Source organism: Ictidomys tridecemlineatus, chromosome 8 (assembly GCF_052094955.1).
Source record: "Ictidomys tridecemlineatus isolate mIctTri1 chromosome 8, mIctTri1.hap1, whole genome shotgun sequence".
NCBI lineage: Eukaryota > Metazoa > Chordata > Mammalia > Rodentia > Sciuridae > Ictidomys > Ictidomys tridecemlineatus.
The window spans coordinates 139,893,422-139,911,731 of NC_135484.1; the positions used below are offsets into that span (position 1 = coordinate 139,893,422).

The 18,310-nt window shown below is 45.1% G+C and overlaps 1 non-coding gene across 1 annotated transcript; it reads right to left on the reverse strand.

The window, feature by feature from the left end:
- Positions 1–10,524: 10,524 nt before the first annotated feature.
- Positions 10,525–10,599, reverse strand: Trnas-uga (transfer RNA serine (anticodon UGA)). The gene has a single exon. It is a non-coding gene; the product is annotated as a tRNA-Ser (tRNA).
- Between the last annotated feature and the right edge of the window lie 7,711 nt (positions 10,600–18,310).

Here is an 18,310-nt window from a genome sequence, read left to right on the forward strand (position 1 = left end):
AGAAAGAACACAGTAGGAAAGACAATGGAAAGAGAAAGACAAGGGACACTGATTTAATCAATTTACCTCGCTTAATTTCTTATTCCCCTGTGGCTCTACTGAAGTGTTTTTTCTCTTAGCGATAAGAACCAAGTATTTTCGACCCTACATTATTTAATTAAGGATACCACTTCAGTTTATCAGTACAGTTAGAGAGCAGTAATGACCAGCCGTGGGGACACTCAGCTGTAACCCCAGCGGCTCCAGAGGCTGAGGCAGGAGGATCTCGAGTTCAAAGACATCCTGGGCAATTGAGTGAAACCCTGTTTCAAAATTAAAAATTAAAAGGGTCATGGATGTATCTCAGTGGCAATATGTCTCTGGGTTCAATCCCTAGAACTGCCAAAAAAAAAAAAAAAAAAAAAAGTAAGAGGTTAATGCCTAAGGGTCTTTTTTTTTTTTTAATCAATCAGCAATCTAGAAAGCCAAATTGTAGCAGTATTCATTCTTCAACACTGTTTGGACCTTAAGTCAAGGAATCTGATTTTTTAAGGTTTCATAATTACTTCACCCAAGTCAGGGTGAGTGAAAACTGCCTTTGTCTAGAAAGGGCTTTGCAGACAGCGACTGTGAAGCAATGGTATTGTTCCCTTTCGCACCCTACAATTTCACTGAAAGGCAGATTGATAAAAATCAGCCAGGCCAGTTTCTGGACATTACCCACCCTCCTTCCCGGAGGGCAAGCCTCCGGGCACCCTGTGCCTTCTGGCTGGTCCTCCCAGGGACACGCAGACGACCTGGCTCTCCTGGGGAGGTTCACAGGCACTTGTCCCGAACACGCACAGAAATGATGTGGCCACAGGTAAAGCCCAGGCCTTTGCTGTGGACGGATGGCTACCTCCCACTTCTGCCAGGAAGTGGAAGACAGGGAAACTGCAGGTTGTCCTGGATTCAAAGGACAGTTGTTCTGCCTCCCTCTTCCTTGCTCACTGACTGGCCAACAGACCTTGGTCCCAGGTGTGCGCTAGGCCAGGAGCTCTGCCACGCTCTGGGAATACCCCGAGGATCTTCCACCTAGGGATGGTGGTGGGGCGGTACTAGCTACTCTCATTATTATGTTATTTGATTTGTTTTCCTGCTGCATCTCATACAATGGATCACTCGCTTCCTTCTTCATTCTAGAAAATAGTTACAAACCGGTATGGAAGGTGCTGGCCTCAAGAGAAGCCCAAGTTCCAATGAGCATATCAGAGCATGGCCTACCCAAGCTGGGGAAGGAGCGGTCACAGTCAGGGAAGATTGCCCAGGGGAGGTGGCTCCAGCGCCTACATCCATTCCAGTGATGTTAACTGAGCAATTATCATGTGCCTGGCACTGTTCTGCGTACTGTAGACGGACAAGTTTCTTCATACTGGATATTCCCATTTCAGGAGGAAGAGACCCACTAATGGGCAGAGAAATGTGAAAGAAAGTATCAGGGAGAGATGGAAAGGTCCCGTTTAAGGTGAGACACTAAGGATGAGATGGAAGGAAGTCAAGGAACCGGCCTAAGTCAAGGACAAGTTTGATGTACTTCAGGGAGGGGGGATGACCGGGTTGGCTAGAATTTAATTGGGCCAAAACAGCAGGAAGGGGTGGAGGTCAGAGAGCCAACAAGGACAGATTAGGCCAGGCTTTACAGACGACGGTTTCAAATTTGAATTTTATTGTATGCATCATGGAAAATCATCAAAGGGTTTTAAACCAGAGAGTGACAAGATCATATGGGTGTGTCAGAGGGATCGTTTTTTAGCTGCTTTGTGAGGCCATGGAGTAATGAAGAGAGAAAGTACTCAAAGGAAATAATGCATGCAAAGGCCCTGGGAGAGATGGTCCATTCCAGAGGTTTGCTAGGGTGTTCTCTGTGGCCAGCTACAGAACACCAGGTGGGATGGAGAGAGGTAAGGCTGGAGATGCAGACCAGGGCCAGATCAACAAGATTCTCTGGATTAAAAGGACCCAGTGTACAAAATGCATTCTCTCTTTAAAGACCCAAACCTACACTGTTTTTCAGAGTTACTAAAACGTATTAACATTCTTCAAGTTCTTACTCATGAAACAATGGCTTCCTATTGTTCCAAAGCCCACTAGGTAAAGGAAGGGAGTTAATTATTCCAACTTAAGGCATATGGCTATAAGACACAGATTTATATCAGGAATGTACATTTTCATCAGAGATATACACCTAGGTCAGAAAATGGGGGGGGGACTCCTTTAGATAGATATGTGGTATTTTGTCAAGATGTGGGTTCCAGAACCAAGATGGCGCCACATCTTGCCAGTTGTGTGACTTGGGTCCAGTTCTTTGCCTTTCCAGTTTTCTTGTCTGTAAAATGAGAGGCCATACAAGACCCACTCAGAGAGCTGTTATAAGGTTTCAATTAATTAACCCAAGGAGGGTACCTAGACCAGAACCCCAGCACAGAGTGAGCACCCAGTACAAGCCACTCCCATTATTATGTTGTTATGATTTATTTTCCTACAGGATCTCACACTAGTGATCACTCACTTCCTTCTTCAAACTCTCCTCCTTCCTTTGGCTTCTAGGAGTCTGGGCTTCTCTGGTTTTCCTGCTTTGTTCCTTTTGGGGTTATTTTACTGGTTCCTCTTCATCCTCTCCCTCCCTCCATCTGTCCATCTGTCCATCCTGTCCTCCGCAACCCCACCCTGTGTCTGGCTGCAGCTGTTCTCTGTATCTGGACAAGTCCCGAGCCCATCTCCGAGGATCCAACCACCCCTGAGTACCACACCCATGTTCCCAACCGCGCTGCTCCCCCCGGATGTCACATCAGCAGTTCAGACTCAGTGGGGTCAAAGTGCTCACCATCTTCCCCAAACCATTTCCTGCTTCTGAAGTTCTCTGGGCTAGTCCCTCCATTCGCTCAGTCCTCAGTCCTTCCTGACTCTTCTCTCTCCCTCACTCTTCACACCCAGGTGGGTGAAATTTTCATTTTTATTTTTTAGAGGAGGAAAAGTTTATTCGGGGCTCCTGGTTTCAGAGGCCTACTCTGTTGCTCTAAGCCCAAAGTGAGGCAGGACGTCATGGCAGAAGGGTGTGGCCAAAGAAAGCAGCTCAGGACAGGGCACCGAGAAGCAGAGAACACTTCTGGTATTTATTTATTATCTCTACTTTCTCTCCCCTCAAGTTCCAAACACCATCCCCAAGGGGCCTCCTGATGCTGGGAGTCAAGGGAGACCATTAGGTCTGAATGTTCCCAGCCTTCCCCCCCCATCCAGCCCACTCCCCACTTTCTATGCCTGCACTCATCCTCCTCCAGTTCAACCTAATCCCCTCACCTGAACTCCACACTCGAACCTTTTCATCTCTGCTCCAATTCAATTTCCTCTCCCCCTCCTCTGTACAACCACCAAGATCTGATTTCCATGGTCACTCTTTAGGTTCATTGCCAGAATCAAAGGGATTCTCACTAGGGCTGAGAAAATATGCACCAATTACCAATGCCCAGCAATCTCCAGACCCTCTTCTGGCACGTGAAAGATAGCCAGAGATCGCCCCGCGTTTGAGAAACCAGCAGACCAACACTTAACTCTATTCACTACAGAAACTGGGCCCTGGGGAAATAAGTACTCCAGAAAAGAGAGGAGAGCTTTAAATTAAGTATAATTAGTGTCCCGAGAGAAATGTGCAAGGATGCTAAATCCCTGACTGACTGGCTGCGGAGAAAAAGAGCCATCAGAGTCATAAGGAATCCAACGATGGGATGGATTGCAGAAGGTCAGCCGTGGGGAACGAGCTCACTAAGTGGTAGACTGGGCTGATTGGCCCAAAATAAGGCTTAAAAGGCCAAGAGATATCAAATGTGAACTAGAAATTAAGACACAAGAAGGCATGATCCGTGAGCCCAGCTACTTTACAGAAATTGCTGGATAGGACAGAGAGGATGGGGGTGGGGGGTGATAAAGAAATGGCAAGAATATTTTGCAGGGCTGGAGAAAGATTCAAGCGTTCATGTTAAAAGGGATCGGTAAGTAATATGCAAAAATAAACATTTTTAAAAAGTCACTATAGGTAACCTTTATTTTCATAATTTAAAAAAAAATAAAATAAAATAGGCCCAGCGTGGTGGAGCACGCCTGTAATCCCAGCAGCTGGAGAGGCTAAGGCAGGAGGATCTCGAGTTCAAGGCCAGCCTCACCTCAGCAAAAGCCAGGCACTAAGCAACCCAGTGCGACCCTGTCTCTAAATAAAATGCAAAATAGGGCTGGGGATGTGGCTCAGTGGCCGAGTGCCCCTGAGTTCAATCCCTGGTATCTCTCCCCACCCCCACCCCCAAAATTAAATAATTTCTTAGTGTCCTCTGTGTACACACACACACACACACACACACACACACACACAGACATGCTTCAATGGCTAGGAGGGATGGAGACCCTCTCAGGAGGCAGAAAAAGGTAAGTGGCGGAGTGCAGTCCACTTAGGGTCTAGTTCCGACCAAAGCAGGATTCCTCAGAGCCTATCCCAGGGCCCCCTCACTGCTGCCCGGCTGGGGGGCAGTCCACACCCCAATCCCAACCTTCTGTTCAGACATGAGTTTCTCTGCTTAAAACGGCATCCCACATGCCCCAAAGAGGGGTCTTGAGGGAAGGGTTTTGGGGGCAGGTCCACCCAGGCCCCTTGTGTTCCCAAGACAATCCAGGGGGAGGAGGCGCCCGAGCTGCTGGGCAGGCTGGAATGAAGGACAAAGTCAGTGCCACCCGGCTGGGGGTCTTGCTCCCAGGGTTAATCTGCAAAATGTCCACAGCAAGAAAGGGGCGCAGCAAGAAGTGGGCCGGGTGAGCTGTTGGGAACAAAGCGGAGAACACAGGGGGGTGCCGAGTCCCCCACTAAGAGGCACCTGTGCTCAGAGAGAGCTGCTGTCACCCCCGGGGCCCCTCATCAGGCCTTCCCAGACCCCTCCACACTGCTAGGTGTCCCCCTCCCGCCTCCCGTTACCAAGAGGAACCGTAAGAAACTGCCAACAGTCCACCATGTTTGTCCTTCAAAAACGTTGGATTCAGGTGATTCCGTCCAATGCATCAAGAGAGAATTTGAACCACAGAATCTCTGTTTTTGTCACCCATTTTTCTCCAGGTCTTACCATGTAATAGATAAAAGCACTATGGACCAAAGAAATTGTATGAATTTATTTTTACCTTGCCAAGAAATTTACCATCGTTTCTTAGGTAGTTCCTCTAAAGCTCTTAAATAAAAATATGTTTGTAAAACCCTTTATTATATAAGGTGGGGTCCTCTAGCAGTTCAAATGCAATAAGTGCAGAGAGAAAGGGAATGTCTGTGGGCTAAGAACCGACTGGGTGCCACTCAGAGTGGCACTTCCATTCACTTTTTCATTGACTCACCACAAAGATCTCTAAAGAAACACATAGTTGGAGCCGGGGGTGATGGTGATTGAGCCAGTAAACTCAATCACTATGGAGGCTGAGGCGGGAGGATCACAAGTTCGAGGCCAGCCTCAGCAACTTAGTGAGGCCCTAAGCAACTTAGCGAGGACCTCTCTCTGAGTACAACCCTATCTCAAAATGAAAAATAAAAAGGGGTAGAGATGTGGGTCAGCAGTTAAGCACTTCTGGGTTCAATTCCTAGTACCAAAAAAAAAAAAAAAAGACACATGGTTGGTCCTGTCTCAAAATTAGGGAAGTCATCTTACAGACCAATTTTAAACATAATAAATCACATGTTCAGGTTTTTTTTTTTTTAAAGATAGGGAACCAAGGCTACCAGAGATGCAGAAATATATCAAGCCAGGCACAGTGGCACATGCCTTCAGTCCCAGCTACTCAGGAGGCTCAGACAGAAGGATATTTGAAGCCAAGGAGTTCAAGACCAGTCTGAGCAACATAGCAAGACCCTGAGTCAAGAAAGAAAGAAAGAAAGAAAGAAAGAAAGAAAGAAAGAAAGAAAGAAAGAAAGAAAGAAAGAAAGAAAGAAAGAAAGAAAGAAAGGAGGGAGGGAGGGAGGGAGGGAGGGAGGGAGGGAGGGAGGGAGGGAGGGAGGGAGGGAGGGAGGGAGGGAGGGAGGAAAGGAAAGAAAAGAAAAGAAAAGAAAGGTGAGTTAAAGAGGGAAGGGAAAAGAAAAGAAATAACCAGACACCATGGAGCTACACCAAGTGGTAGAAGTCTAATTTGGGGAAAAACAACACACACACACACACACACACACACACACACACGAACACCAACACACAAACAAGAGAGCATTGAAAGTAATGAAGATATCTTCCTAAAGATTCTGAAAATAGTATATTTGGTTCATTTTTGTAAAAATATGCCATTCTGACCAGTACTAAAAAAAAAAAAAAAAAAAAAAAAAAAGGTCCCCTTCTAGTATGAAATGTGCAGGACACACATGTGCCTGTGTGGAGACATCCCTGCTTGACACCAGTCCTGTGGGTTCCAATTCCATTTTGTGGAACTTTCCTTGTCCTTCTCTGGTCCTAGGGAGTGACAGGAGGCACCTCCTTTCTTTCTAACGCTAGACAAGGCCAGTTTCCAACAGTGGTGATGAGCTACTTACCAGGGGCCCCGTGTAGGAGCTGGTCCCCATTTTTGTACCCAGTGAGATTAAATACTCCCCCTGCAGAGCCTCGCCATTGCTCTGCAGTGGCAGACAAGAAGTGGAACCGTGACCTTGAATTCTAAGTGCTCCAGGTCAATATTTCCTGAGTGGTTTCCCCCTCTCCCTCTGGGCTGTGCACACGCTTCCTCCTGGGCTGCCCGCATCTGCAAAAGGAAGAGCTGTCGCAGCAATATGAGACAGGAAGCCAACGGCCAAACATGGTCCGTGCACAAAAATCAAGAAGGAAAAATGCACTTGGTGATCTAGCAACCTCAGTGCCTTCGAGTAAGCAGAGATAAGTCACATGCCAAGTCCCTGAGGGCGTGTAGGAATGTCTTCAGACCCAACTGGCTTCAGACATTTGGTGGGCACTGTGTGCCAGGTAGTGAGGTCCTCCAGCCAAGTTCAAGGTACTGGATCACGCTCTTCTGCAAAATCGATTATTCTCTCAGATAAGTCTGACTTCTGGAATCCAGACCCAGAATTTACAAAAATAAAAGAAAGATCAAAACTAGCAGCACACAACTAAAGTGATTCAACAGAATTTTCCAAACAAGAACCCTTCCCTGATGGTACACTCGGGTGTCCAAGAGCTTCGGCCCGTACCTTTGTCGTTGTGCATTGACTGGACACAAAGGCAAGTGCGACCCATCTGAAGCATCATGAGCAGAGAGCGCCAAGTGACACCAGATTGCGAAAGAGCCACTGCCCAGCGATAAAGGGGAAGGAGGGCAAAAAGAGGAGCTCAGCATTTTAAAAGCAGAAAAACAAGTCAGGGACCCCCCTTCCTCTCTCCATCTCCAAATTTCCTTAGTAAAATGAGGTGGGAGTTGGGGTTAAATAAAGACGACGGAGTTTCCTTCCTATCTGGTCACAAAGGATCCGTGTGGTGGTTGGGACCTGGCCTGAAGTTCTGCCTTGAGTCATCTATCTGTAAGGGGACAAGAGAGTAAAGGAAGTTCAAGCTGCACATTTAAGTGACTGGGTTGTATAGAAAGTTGGCTGCCAAATAAAGTAGCAATAGGGAATTTTCTAAGGGAGAATTTTCTCTGGGAAGAATTACAAGCAAAAAAAAAGAATCACCAATACTTGGGGAAATAATGAAACACAAGGAGAGTCACATCACAGAGCTGGCATGGGTGACTCCCTTAGTCATGCATGAATCCACTGAATACCTAGCAAATTCACCCCAGGATTATTGATCCTGCACTGAATAAAACCCATGATTCCAATCATCTCAGGGGACTGTGACAGCTTTCACTTCTCAAATAAAATTCTTTTTATTTGTGTGTGTGTGTGTGTGTGCGCGTGCGTGTGTATGTGTGATAATAAGGATGAAACCCAGAACCTAGTACAAGTTACTACCAATCTATAACCCCAGCCCTAAAATTATTCTTAATTGATTTTAATTTAAAAAAAATATATTAACCAAGGTGTCAAATCAAACAGCGATATGAAAAGAACAAAAAAAGTTCACTTGAAATATTTGGAGAATTTTTGCCTTTTTTTTTTCTTTGATTCCTTCCTCAGATGCTACTACATATCTTTATTTTTTTTGAGATTTCTTTTTTTTTATTTTGGTTGTTCAAAACATTACATAGTTCTTGATGTATCATATTTCACACTTTGATTCAAGTGGGTTATGAACTCCCATTTTTACCCCGTATACAGATTGCAGAATCACATCAGATACACTTCCATTGATTTACATATTGCCATACTCGTGTCTGTTGTATTCTGCTGCCTTTCCTATCCTCTACTACCCCCCTCCCCTCCCCTCCCCACCCTTCTTCTCTCTCTACCCCCTCTACTGTAATTGCTACTACATATCTTTAAAAAAAAAAAATCTCCTTTCCTTTCTCTCCTCATTCAAATAGTTGAGGAGAACATGCCCTGGTCTTTGATGCTCTGACTCATGCATCAAACATCCAGTCTCCTTCCCAGTCTTAGTATTTGCCTGTGTTAGGCAAACTCTACCAGAGAACCTCTTCTTCTTTCACACTGAGTAGATACAGAGCAGGAATCCTCAGGTGAGCATAGTAGAGTTGCTTCATCCACACAGTCCCAAAATAAAAAGGTTACAGCTGGGCGTGGTGGTGCACGCCTATAATCCCAGGGGCTTGGGAGGCTGAGGCAGGAGGATCTAGAGATCAGCAGAAGAGAAGCACAAAGCAACTCAGTGAGATCCTGTCTCTAAATAAAATACAAAAATAAAAATAAAAATAGGGCTAGGGATGTGGCTCGGTGGTCAAGTGTCCCTGAGTTCAATCCCCCATACCAAAAAATAAATAAATAAATGAATAAAAGCTTACAACAAGGAACTTCCTGCAAAATGTCAAGCAAAGACCATGTGTGAGTGCGCGCACACAAATGCACAAATGCACACACCATCTTAATCTTCAACTGTCAGAACGATTTCTAGAAAGCTTTGAAGTTCAGGAGAGCAAAAAGTATACTGTATATCCAAAAAAAAAAAAATCAAGGGCTGCTAATTTAGCATATAAAAATGAGGAAATATATATATATATATATATCTTCAGCTGGCTTGGGGTAATAAAGAAACTTTTCTATTTGCCCACTCCTCCCAGTAAAATACAGGCAGAGATAGAATAATAAGCACTAGTATTCACTGAGGACTTATCTCATGCCAGGCTCTGCATTGGATAATCTGCGTTAACCCTCATAGTTCTATGTGATAAGTATCATTGTCGTTCCCATTTTACAGACGGTGAACCGAGGCTAAAAGAATCTCACCTGTGCCAAAACCAAACTATGAACCTAGATACTGAACTCCTAAGCTCTATGACCTTCCTGCAGAAGATGGTGAACAGAATCAGGAGATGGACTTGGATTCAAGACCTACTTCTGTTCCTTGCCACTAACTTGTCCTAAGACCTTACATAAAATAGAGGAAGAACTGAAAATGTTTGACCAAACCATGTTCTGCAGCTATTTTTCTAGCCCTTTCATTTTGATTTTCCAGAAACCTCAAGTCTGACTTCCCCGAGTCTTCAGGGGTTGACTGGGGAAGAAAACAAGGCCATTTTTGCAAAGGAACTTTACAAACAGTAGAAAGGGCTGGGTCCGAGGTTGGCAACCTAGCAAACAGAGAAGCCAAGGTTTTGACCCTTTCCCTGACCGTAAGTGGGTCTCCAGCTCGGCAGGCGAGGACAGCCCCCTTGCTCTATGAACAAAAAGTACTTAGAAGAACACACACTCAAACGCACCATGCATTGCACCTGCACGGCCTGTTCACACTTGGCAGTGACCCATGGGTGCAAGGCTCTACTAAACGTGATACACCTCAACCTTGGCTCTCAGGAGCTGATGGAAGCCAGGCGTGGCGGTGAATGCCTGTGATCCCAGTGGCTCAGGAGACTGAGGCAGTGGGGTCGCAGGTTCAAAGTCAGCCTCAGCAACAACGAGGCACTAAGCAACTCAATGAGACCCTGTCTCTAAAATAAAATTACAAAAAAGGGCTGGAGATGTGGCTCAGTGGATGAGTACCCCTGAGTTCAATCCCTGGTACCCCCTAACCCCCCCACACACAAAAAAAGGAGCTGATGGAAATGGGAAGATGTAAAACTCAGGGAAATGGCTCCAAAATATACACCCAGAGACAAGAAAGTGTTGCAAATCAAAGTCTCAGGCAGCAATAACAGGGTTGTTGGGGTAGGGTGACCCTTGCTCTTTATCACTAGTTGTTTGAAAGATGAAGCACCACAGCCACTTCTACTATTATATTTTTTACTCTCTAGGAATTCTGTTGTAGTAGTGCCCAGTAAATATCTGGATGAATCAATAAACAGGGGAGTCTTATCAATAAACAGAGGAGTCTTATATTGGTGTATTTATTCAACACATTGTCATTTATTGAAATCCTGTGGTGGTTTTAAAATGTGCACAAATTCTTTATTCCTTTTTTTTTTTTTTAATACTGGGGATTGAACCCAGGGCCTTGTGCATTCAAGGCAAGCACTCTACCAACTGAGCTATATCCTCAAGCCCACAAATTCCTTATACTTTACCCTTCCAAACATAGATCCTAATCCCCCCTCCCAGGGAATTTGAGCTGTATTTAATTACTTCTAATGAACTCAATGTTGTCAGTATGGCTCAAATAATGATTCAAGCAAGTTAGACTCCTGGAGGTATAGAAACTTCCTCTTTGCTCTTTCTCTTGGATCACCCCCCACTTAAAGAATGTAATGGAAGACTCTCAAACAGACACTTGGAGAATACCACACAGCAGTAAGAAGTGCAGGCTTCCTGCCAACAGCCATGTGGGTGCGCCATCTTGAAAGAAGATCCTTTGGCCCATTCAGGTCTTTGGATGATGACAGCCCTGGCTGATATCTTGACTGCAACCTCATGACAGAACTGCCCAGCTGAGTTGCTCCCGAATTCCAGACCCATAAAAACCATGACATAACGAGTATTTGTTGTCTTAAGCTACCGAGTTTTAGGGCAATTTGTAATGCTGCCATAAATAACTAATATAGGCCTCTGTCCTACTATTTGCCAAAATCTAGAGGTACAGTAGTACATAATCTAGTTCTGTCTCTGCCCTCACAGAGCTCACTCAATTAGACAATCAGATAAAAACTAATTGATGCTCTAATACGAAGACGAAGAGTAAGGTACCCATGGGTCAAAGTTTAAAGGGAGAACATAGAGAAGGATCACCTAGTCCAGTCTGGAAGGTCATATCTAAGTGATATCTAAGCGTTAGACCTAAAAGATAAGCAAGACTCCGCCAGATGAAGGTATATAAGGAGAGGGAGGAATAGTCTAAGCAGGTTGATTAGCCTGTACTGAGGGTTATACACGAGAGATCACAAGTGAAATTGGGGAACTGCGAATGCAAAGACAGAACTTAGCAAAAGCTGGGGGTGGGGGTCACAGAGGGCCTTCTGAGCCAAGGTAGAGCATTTAAACTTTATCCTTGGAGCAGAAAGCTCGCCGGAAGAGTTTGAAGCAGGAGTCTCCTCTGAGAGTTATGGGGGTTGTCAAGAGCAAGGATTCACACAGGGTAGCAGTGACGACACCGTGAACTAAAGTAGCAGTAATGAGATGGAGGGAAATAAAAAGATCCAGGTAATTATAGAATGGAACTGATGGGAAAAGCTGTCATGGAGACAGAAAATGTCCCAAAGGGGCATCGACATCTTTCTAATGGACAATAATATTATTCTATGAATATTATAAATAAGATTGCTACGAAATCCCAGGCACCACCAGAAATCTTCCCTTTTGCATTGGAACCTGTGCCTATGTGGGTCTCTCTCAGCCCGCCCCGTCACCTCCTGTACCTCCATCTGCCCTGTCAGCAACCCTGCTCTTAGAGAACAGGAGCTAAGAATCATTATTCTTATCACACGTTCAACGTCTACTACAGTGCCTGGCATATCGATAATGCTTATGGGAAGGGTCAGTAAATTGAAAGTGTATCTACACATGCACTTTTTAAAGCAGAGAAATGTGGCTTCTAGGAGTGGAAAAAAGTTATCCATGAGGAGCCAGGGAAAGATTGGTCGAAGTCCTAGAGGTTTGCCCATATTCTAGCTGAGAGGCGTGGAGATCCACTCTGACATGGAGCTCAGCCAGATACTGAGCCAGGCAACCGAGCAGCCCGACCGCACAGCAAGAAGAAAAGATAACAGCCAAGAAGAGTTTTGTTGGTTTTTCTGTCCTTGCTAGGGGAACTCCCTCAGAGGCAGCAGACCCAAGCAAGAAAGCAGTTGTATCTCTAGGTAAATGCTAAAGCTTCTCTGTCACAGGATGTAGAAGTGGTGAGGGCTCTGGTGATCAATGATGACTTGGGAACCCAGACCAACAAACCCCCCAATGTAATCCAGTAAAACCCAACACATGACATGACATTTCAAACCCAGCAAGTGACAAAACACAGACCCCCCCCCAAAACAAAGAGGAAGTGATGTATTCACCCTAGCCAAACAATGCAGTCGACACTCTGAGGGGTGGAAAATAATCAAGTACAAAGCAACAGCCTAAATTCCCTGAAAGAGCACAGAGAGTTGGGACCTAAAACAGCTACAGCTAGCAGGATCCCCATCTAGTCAGCCCTGTGGACCAAGACTTAGGGCTACCAGGTTCTGGAAAGAGCCTTCTAGAAACAAATCTTCGTGCAAATGACATTGCAGAAAAGAATTAAAACGAAAAGGGGGCCAGGCCTGGTGGTGCAAGCCTGTAATCCCAGAGGCTCCAGAGGCTGAGACAGGAGGATCCAGAGTTCAAAGCCAGCCTCAGCAACAGCGAGGCGCTAAGCAACTCAGTGAGATCCTGTCTCTAAGTAAAATACAAAAAAAAAAAAAAGAAGAAAAGAAAAAAAAGGGCTGGGGATGTGGCTCAGTGATCCCGTGTCCCTGAGTTCAATTCCCTGGTACCACCTCCCACCCACCCCACCCCACCCCACCCCACCCCACAAAAAAACAACTGAGATGGGAGGAAATGCCATGGAGTGGACAGTAAGAAAGGTGACCTGAAAGATCTTGAATGACATTCATTCAGACGTATGCCTGGAATTGACAGTAAAGATGTAATCTTCCACGTGAGGATGCTTTGCAGCGACCCCGGCTATCTCAAAGTGACATAGACATGGAATTAGGTGCTCCCAGCGCCCCTAGGGGAATTCCATTTTCATCCTTCATGTCACTGAGAAACTGAGGAACCAAGAAATGAAGGAACTGGCCTTAAGGATGGCAGTGTGAGTCAGCAGCCCCACCAGGAAGCCCGGGCTGTGCCTCCTCACTTCCTGGTTCCCTCCATAAATATTCGAGTACATTCCCTTCCTTTCCCAACAGGAAACTCAAGGCTCAGAAATTCGGGTCACGCTGGCGAGGGGCGAGGTACACTGACATCATCAGAAACAGATATTTCTTCGGAGATGGGGCTGTCTGTCCCCTTCCTTCTCTTGGGAACCCGATTTGCTCTGCTGCCCTGACGTCCTCTCTTGAGAGGACCATCCTCCGGGCTCCCCGTTCTCCAGGCCCGTGGCTGCGCAAATTAGCAGCGCTCTTTGTCCCTAGAGCCCCGGAATCCAATTGTGTTCCAGTGCGTGCCAAAAAAAGCCTCCAAAGTGTGCCGTGCATTGTAAAGACACTGGCACGTGCTCCGGCAAAGAATTTCGTTTCTGCTTAAAGGCCACCAGAATGTTTGTTTGGCCATCCGTCCCTCTAAAGCAAAGAAAGGAAAAGAAAAGGCTGGGGGACTGCTTATTCGACCCTTCCAGAGCTGAGGGGAAGTTTCACCAACTTCAAGGAAAGCGTGCACACACCAAACCCCCAACTGTTTGAGGACTTTACACTGTTTTAATCCACCGGAGCCGGATTCTGGAGCAAAGGGCAGCTGCGATCATTCTAGAGGTTATGTCATAGATGGTGTAACCTTACCTTCTGCCCACTGGGATCTTATCAGCTCTGTGTTCCTGGTCTATTTTGAGACCCATCTGAGCCAGCTACCTGGGACAGGGGGAGTGTGAACAAATCAACGTACAGCTGACCAGACTTAAATTTAAAGGGAGGGTATAAATCTGCGACTCTGACTCAAATCAACCAAGTAGGTGGGGGTGGGCGGGGACGCTCAGACACATCTCTCCACTGAGGTTTCTTTGTTATGCGTGCAAGAGGACTATTTAAAAAGTTGAGCTCTTTCCTTGAGGCCGAGCTAAAAGCGGGCATCCCAGGCAGGCAGGTCAGTCCCCGGCTGGGCAAAGGTCCCTGCTCATGGCCCGGGGTTTTATGGATGGGAAATTCTGGCTTCTTTCTTTGCCACTGGCAGGTGGCCAGTTCTCAGAGCTGAACCTCACGCTATACTTGCAGCTATTTCAACAAAGCATGCAGCCTCTCAGTCTGAGGAGTGTTAGCAGCTCTAAGAGGCAGTGCTCTGGTTGTCCTGCTGTCCCCAGTACCCCCAGGGCCAGCGACAGTGCTGGCTGCCTGACACGTAGCACATGCTCCCTGCCTGGCTGCCTGGCGGCTGGCTTGCTCGGACCCAGAAACCACACAGTTTCTGACCTTGCCGAGTTGAGACACGCCCCTTCCTCCCAACTCCCAAATAAAAAAACGCTTCCTCTTATTTCTCCATTAAGTGACTGCTGAGGACATCAGCTGGTCCTATGGCCTCCATTTGGCTTTTGTCTTCCTCATAAGACAGGGGAGGAGTTGGTTTACAGCACACCATCCTATCAGATTTTAATTAGGGGTGGTTAGTGAACGGGGCTGGTGGCAAAGCTCAGGGGTAGAGAGACTGCCTAGCAAGTGGGAGGCCCTGGGTTCCATCCCCAGCACTACCCAAAAGAGAAGGGGGAGTATACACCAAGGAAAAAGGACCAGCTCAATCGTCAGCAGATGAGTCATGGCTAAGATGGCGTGGGTTCCTGAAAAGATGAAAGGTGTGTTCTCCTCAAAGCTAGAAAGAGAGGCTTGGTGGGGGGTCGGCAGGGTCCAGCCCAGAAGATATTCGACATTTTTAGCCGCCATATGTGTCCAATAGTGGGTGGCTCTTCCTGCTTCCACGTGGCATTTGTTGACTTAATAGCTATTGTGTGCAATATCCTTCTAATTGGCTTCTCCTTTGGCAAATAATAAACAAACCATCCCAGAAACTTTTCTGCAGAAAAGTTAGGGACTCATTTGCTTCCAAAATAATTTTCCCTCTTTTTTTTTTTTTTTAAGGTAGACCTAAATAAGTCTTCCAAAGTCTCTCCCCTTTTGGATGACGATCTCTAGAAGTGAAAAGGCCAGTATAATTAGGTTAAATTACAGCTAAGCCAGGGCCATCTGTGCATCGAATATGCGGATGATCTTGGTAGTGGTCAAGCCACTTACCAACCTACTATCCACTGGGAAGTGATAAAGCAAGAAGTGACTCAATAAGGGTGGGCTAAGGAAACAGCTGTCATTATTTGGGTTGTTTACAACAGTTCTTGTCTTTCCAAAGACAAGGGTTAGATCGAAGAGCTAGTGAGGAGGTTCCCCTCTGTGTTCATTAAGGATCTGGATTCACAGAGCTGGATTCAAATCCTAATTCTGTCACTTACTGGCTGCATGACCTTAGACAATTTACTTAGCCTCATTAAGTATCAAATTCTTCATCTGTAAAATGGAAGAACCATATCCTCCCTCACAGGGTTGTTGCAGAAATTACCGTAAAATACCAGGTGAAGAGTAAGGGCTTAGTAAGCGGTAAATGATGATTATTAGGAACTAAATAAAATGAAGAGGATTTGCTAATAAACAAGGCTCTTCCAACTAATCCACCTCCAGTGATGATCTGGGAGCTCAGTCTGTATCATCCTTCTCACCGGAAACCTAGCTCAGCAAGGATGCCATCTGCTTGCTTGATGTATGTAGTAATCCAAGACCAAAGTCCCTTTAAAAAAAATAGCCTACTGAAGGGAGAATCATAAAGAACAGGTAAAAACTCTAGAGTAAAAATTTATTTTGTAATAAGAACCTTCGGAAACACTCTGAACATCAAGTGTTTCTGACAAGAACCACCCAATTTTAAGTCTTCATTCCTGTAAAAAGTTCAAGCAGAGACCTATATCTTGGGTATTTCAGGTCTGATAGTGAAAAATTTTTGTGGCTTTGGGCACTACAGTCAACCTTTGGTATTTAAGGGAGGATTGGCTCCAGAACTCCCCGGGAATACCTAAATCCTCAAACGATCAAATTCATTATATAAAACGGCGTTGTATTTGCATAGAACCTAGGCAATCCTCTCATATACTTTAAGTCATCTCTAGATTACTTACAATACCTAATAAAATATAAATGCTATATAAGTGCTTATTGAACTGTATTGTTTAGAAATCATGACAAGAAAAAAAATCTGTTGTTTAGTGCAGATGCAAATTTTGTTTGGTTTGGTTTGGAACTGGGGATTGAACCCCGGGGCACTTAACCACTTAGCCTCATCCCCAGCCCTTTTTATTTATTTATTTATTTTTTATTTTGAGACAGGGCCTCACTAAATTGCTGAGGCTGGTCTCAAACGTGCAATTCTCCTGTCTCAGCCTCCCAAGTTACTGAGATTACAGGCATATGCCACCACGCCCCACTATGTGTAAATTTTAAAAGTATTTTCTACTTTCGGTTGAATCTGTGGATGTGGAACCCATGGCCATGGAGGGCCGATTGTATATTAGATAAATATAAAGAAGTGGCAAAAAAGGGAGGCCTAGAGCTTCAAATTCTAACAACCAAGTGCTTAAATAAGTACATAGAATAGAATGTTGAGTGTCTCCGAAAGGCCCACATGTTAAAGGGTTGGTCCCCAATGCATGGAGCCCCTGGGAGTTGGGGGAACGGCTAAAAGGGGAGGCCTAGTGGAAGGAAGTTGGGATGTGCCCTCGAAAGGCATATTGAAACCCTGGCCTCTTCCTCCCTCTCTCTTTGTTTCCCAGCCCTACCAAGTGCTCCTGCCATGATGTATTGTGCTGCCACAAAGCAACAGGGCCAAGTGATCCGTGAACCGCAATCGGAAATGATGAGCAAAAATAAATATTTCATCTTTGTAAGTTGTTCATCTCAGGTATCTTATCACATGATAAAAGGCTGATTAACACCAACACCCTATCATAAACACAAAAATTGTGTTACATAAAACAGGACTACAGGGGGAGAGGAAGAGAGTTTGCTTTTACCAAATCAGTGAAGACGTACCCATCTTTCTGGGCCCCTCTCCACCTAGGATAGCAGTTGTGTTTTTTAGAATTCACTGATTTTAAAAGCTACATAAGCACAAAGCAATAGTATAAATCTAGTAACATCTTTTGAATGAATCTGTGATGTGTTAGTTGGTGACAAAGACAACCATTTGGATAGAGCACCTTTATGTATGTAAGTACTATTACTGTTTAGCCGACAGAAGGTGCTGGAGCACATAAAGCATCACAAGTCCTTGGCTCTAACCCAGGGATCCTGAGTGAGGATTCAGCAACCAACTGGGAACCATTGACTGAGAGCAGAAACACCACGTAAAAGTAGGAAGAGTTGCTCAGCACATCCTAAGTGCTTTCTGTCATTTAAGTAAGACTAGAATAAAATGCTTTCCCCTGAACCTCTGAAGTTGGTCTGTCTTGTGCTTAGTTTCTTTTCTGTGGATTTGGACACCCCACCCATGTCACCATTTCCCAGCTGGCTATAAACCAGAAGTGTTACCAATCAAATATTTATTGAATGATAGTGATCTCACTTACATCCTCTATGGTGTCTATCCTTTCAATTAGCCACATTTCATTGTGTTGTCTTTGTGATATTTTGATAGTTTCCAGATGCAGATATATCTTATATGAATAGAAAGTGGCCGGGGGGGGGGGTCCAAAGTCACTCAAAATGGAACCAGAACTGTTGTGACCACATGTGTTTTAAACATCCTACCCATTCAATTAAGAATATAATATTATAAGCCAGCTCTATAAATCTTAGAGTAAAAACAATAACATACCAAGTCTTCTTAGCCACAAAGAGGCCCCGAAGAATACTATAGATTCCATGATGATGTGATTTGGAGACTGTCTTAATTTTCCATAGGAAGAACGTTAGTTTTCTGGAATAAAACGCCACACACCCCTTTCTGTACATCCCTAAAATGAAGGAAAAATGTTTTTCTTTCAAATAGACACCTCCTCCCCCCAAAAAACTTTTATTTTTGAGATACTCAAAAGTAGAGAGAGTAGTGTAATGAATC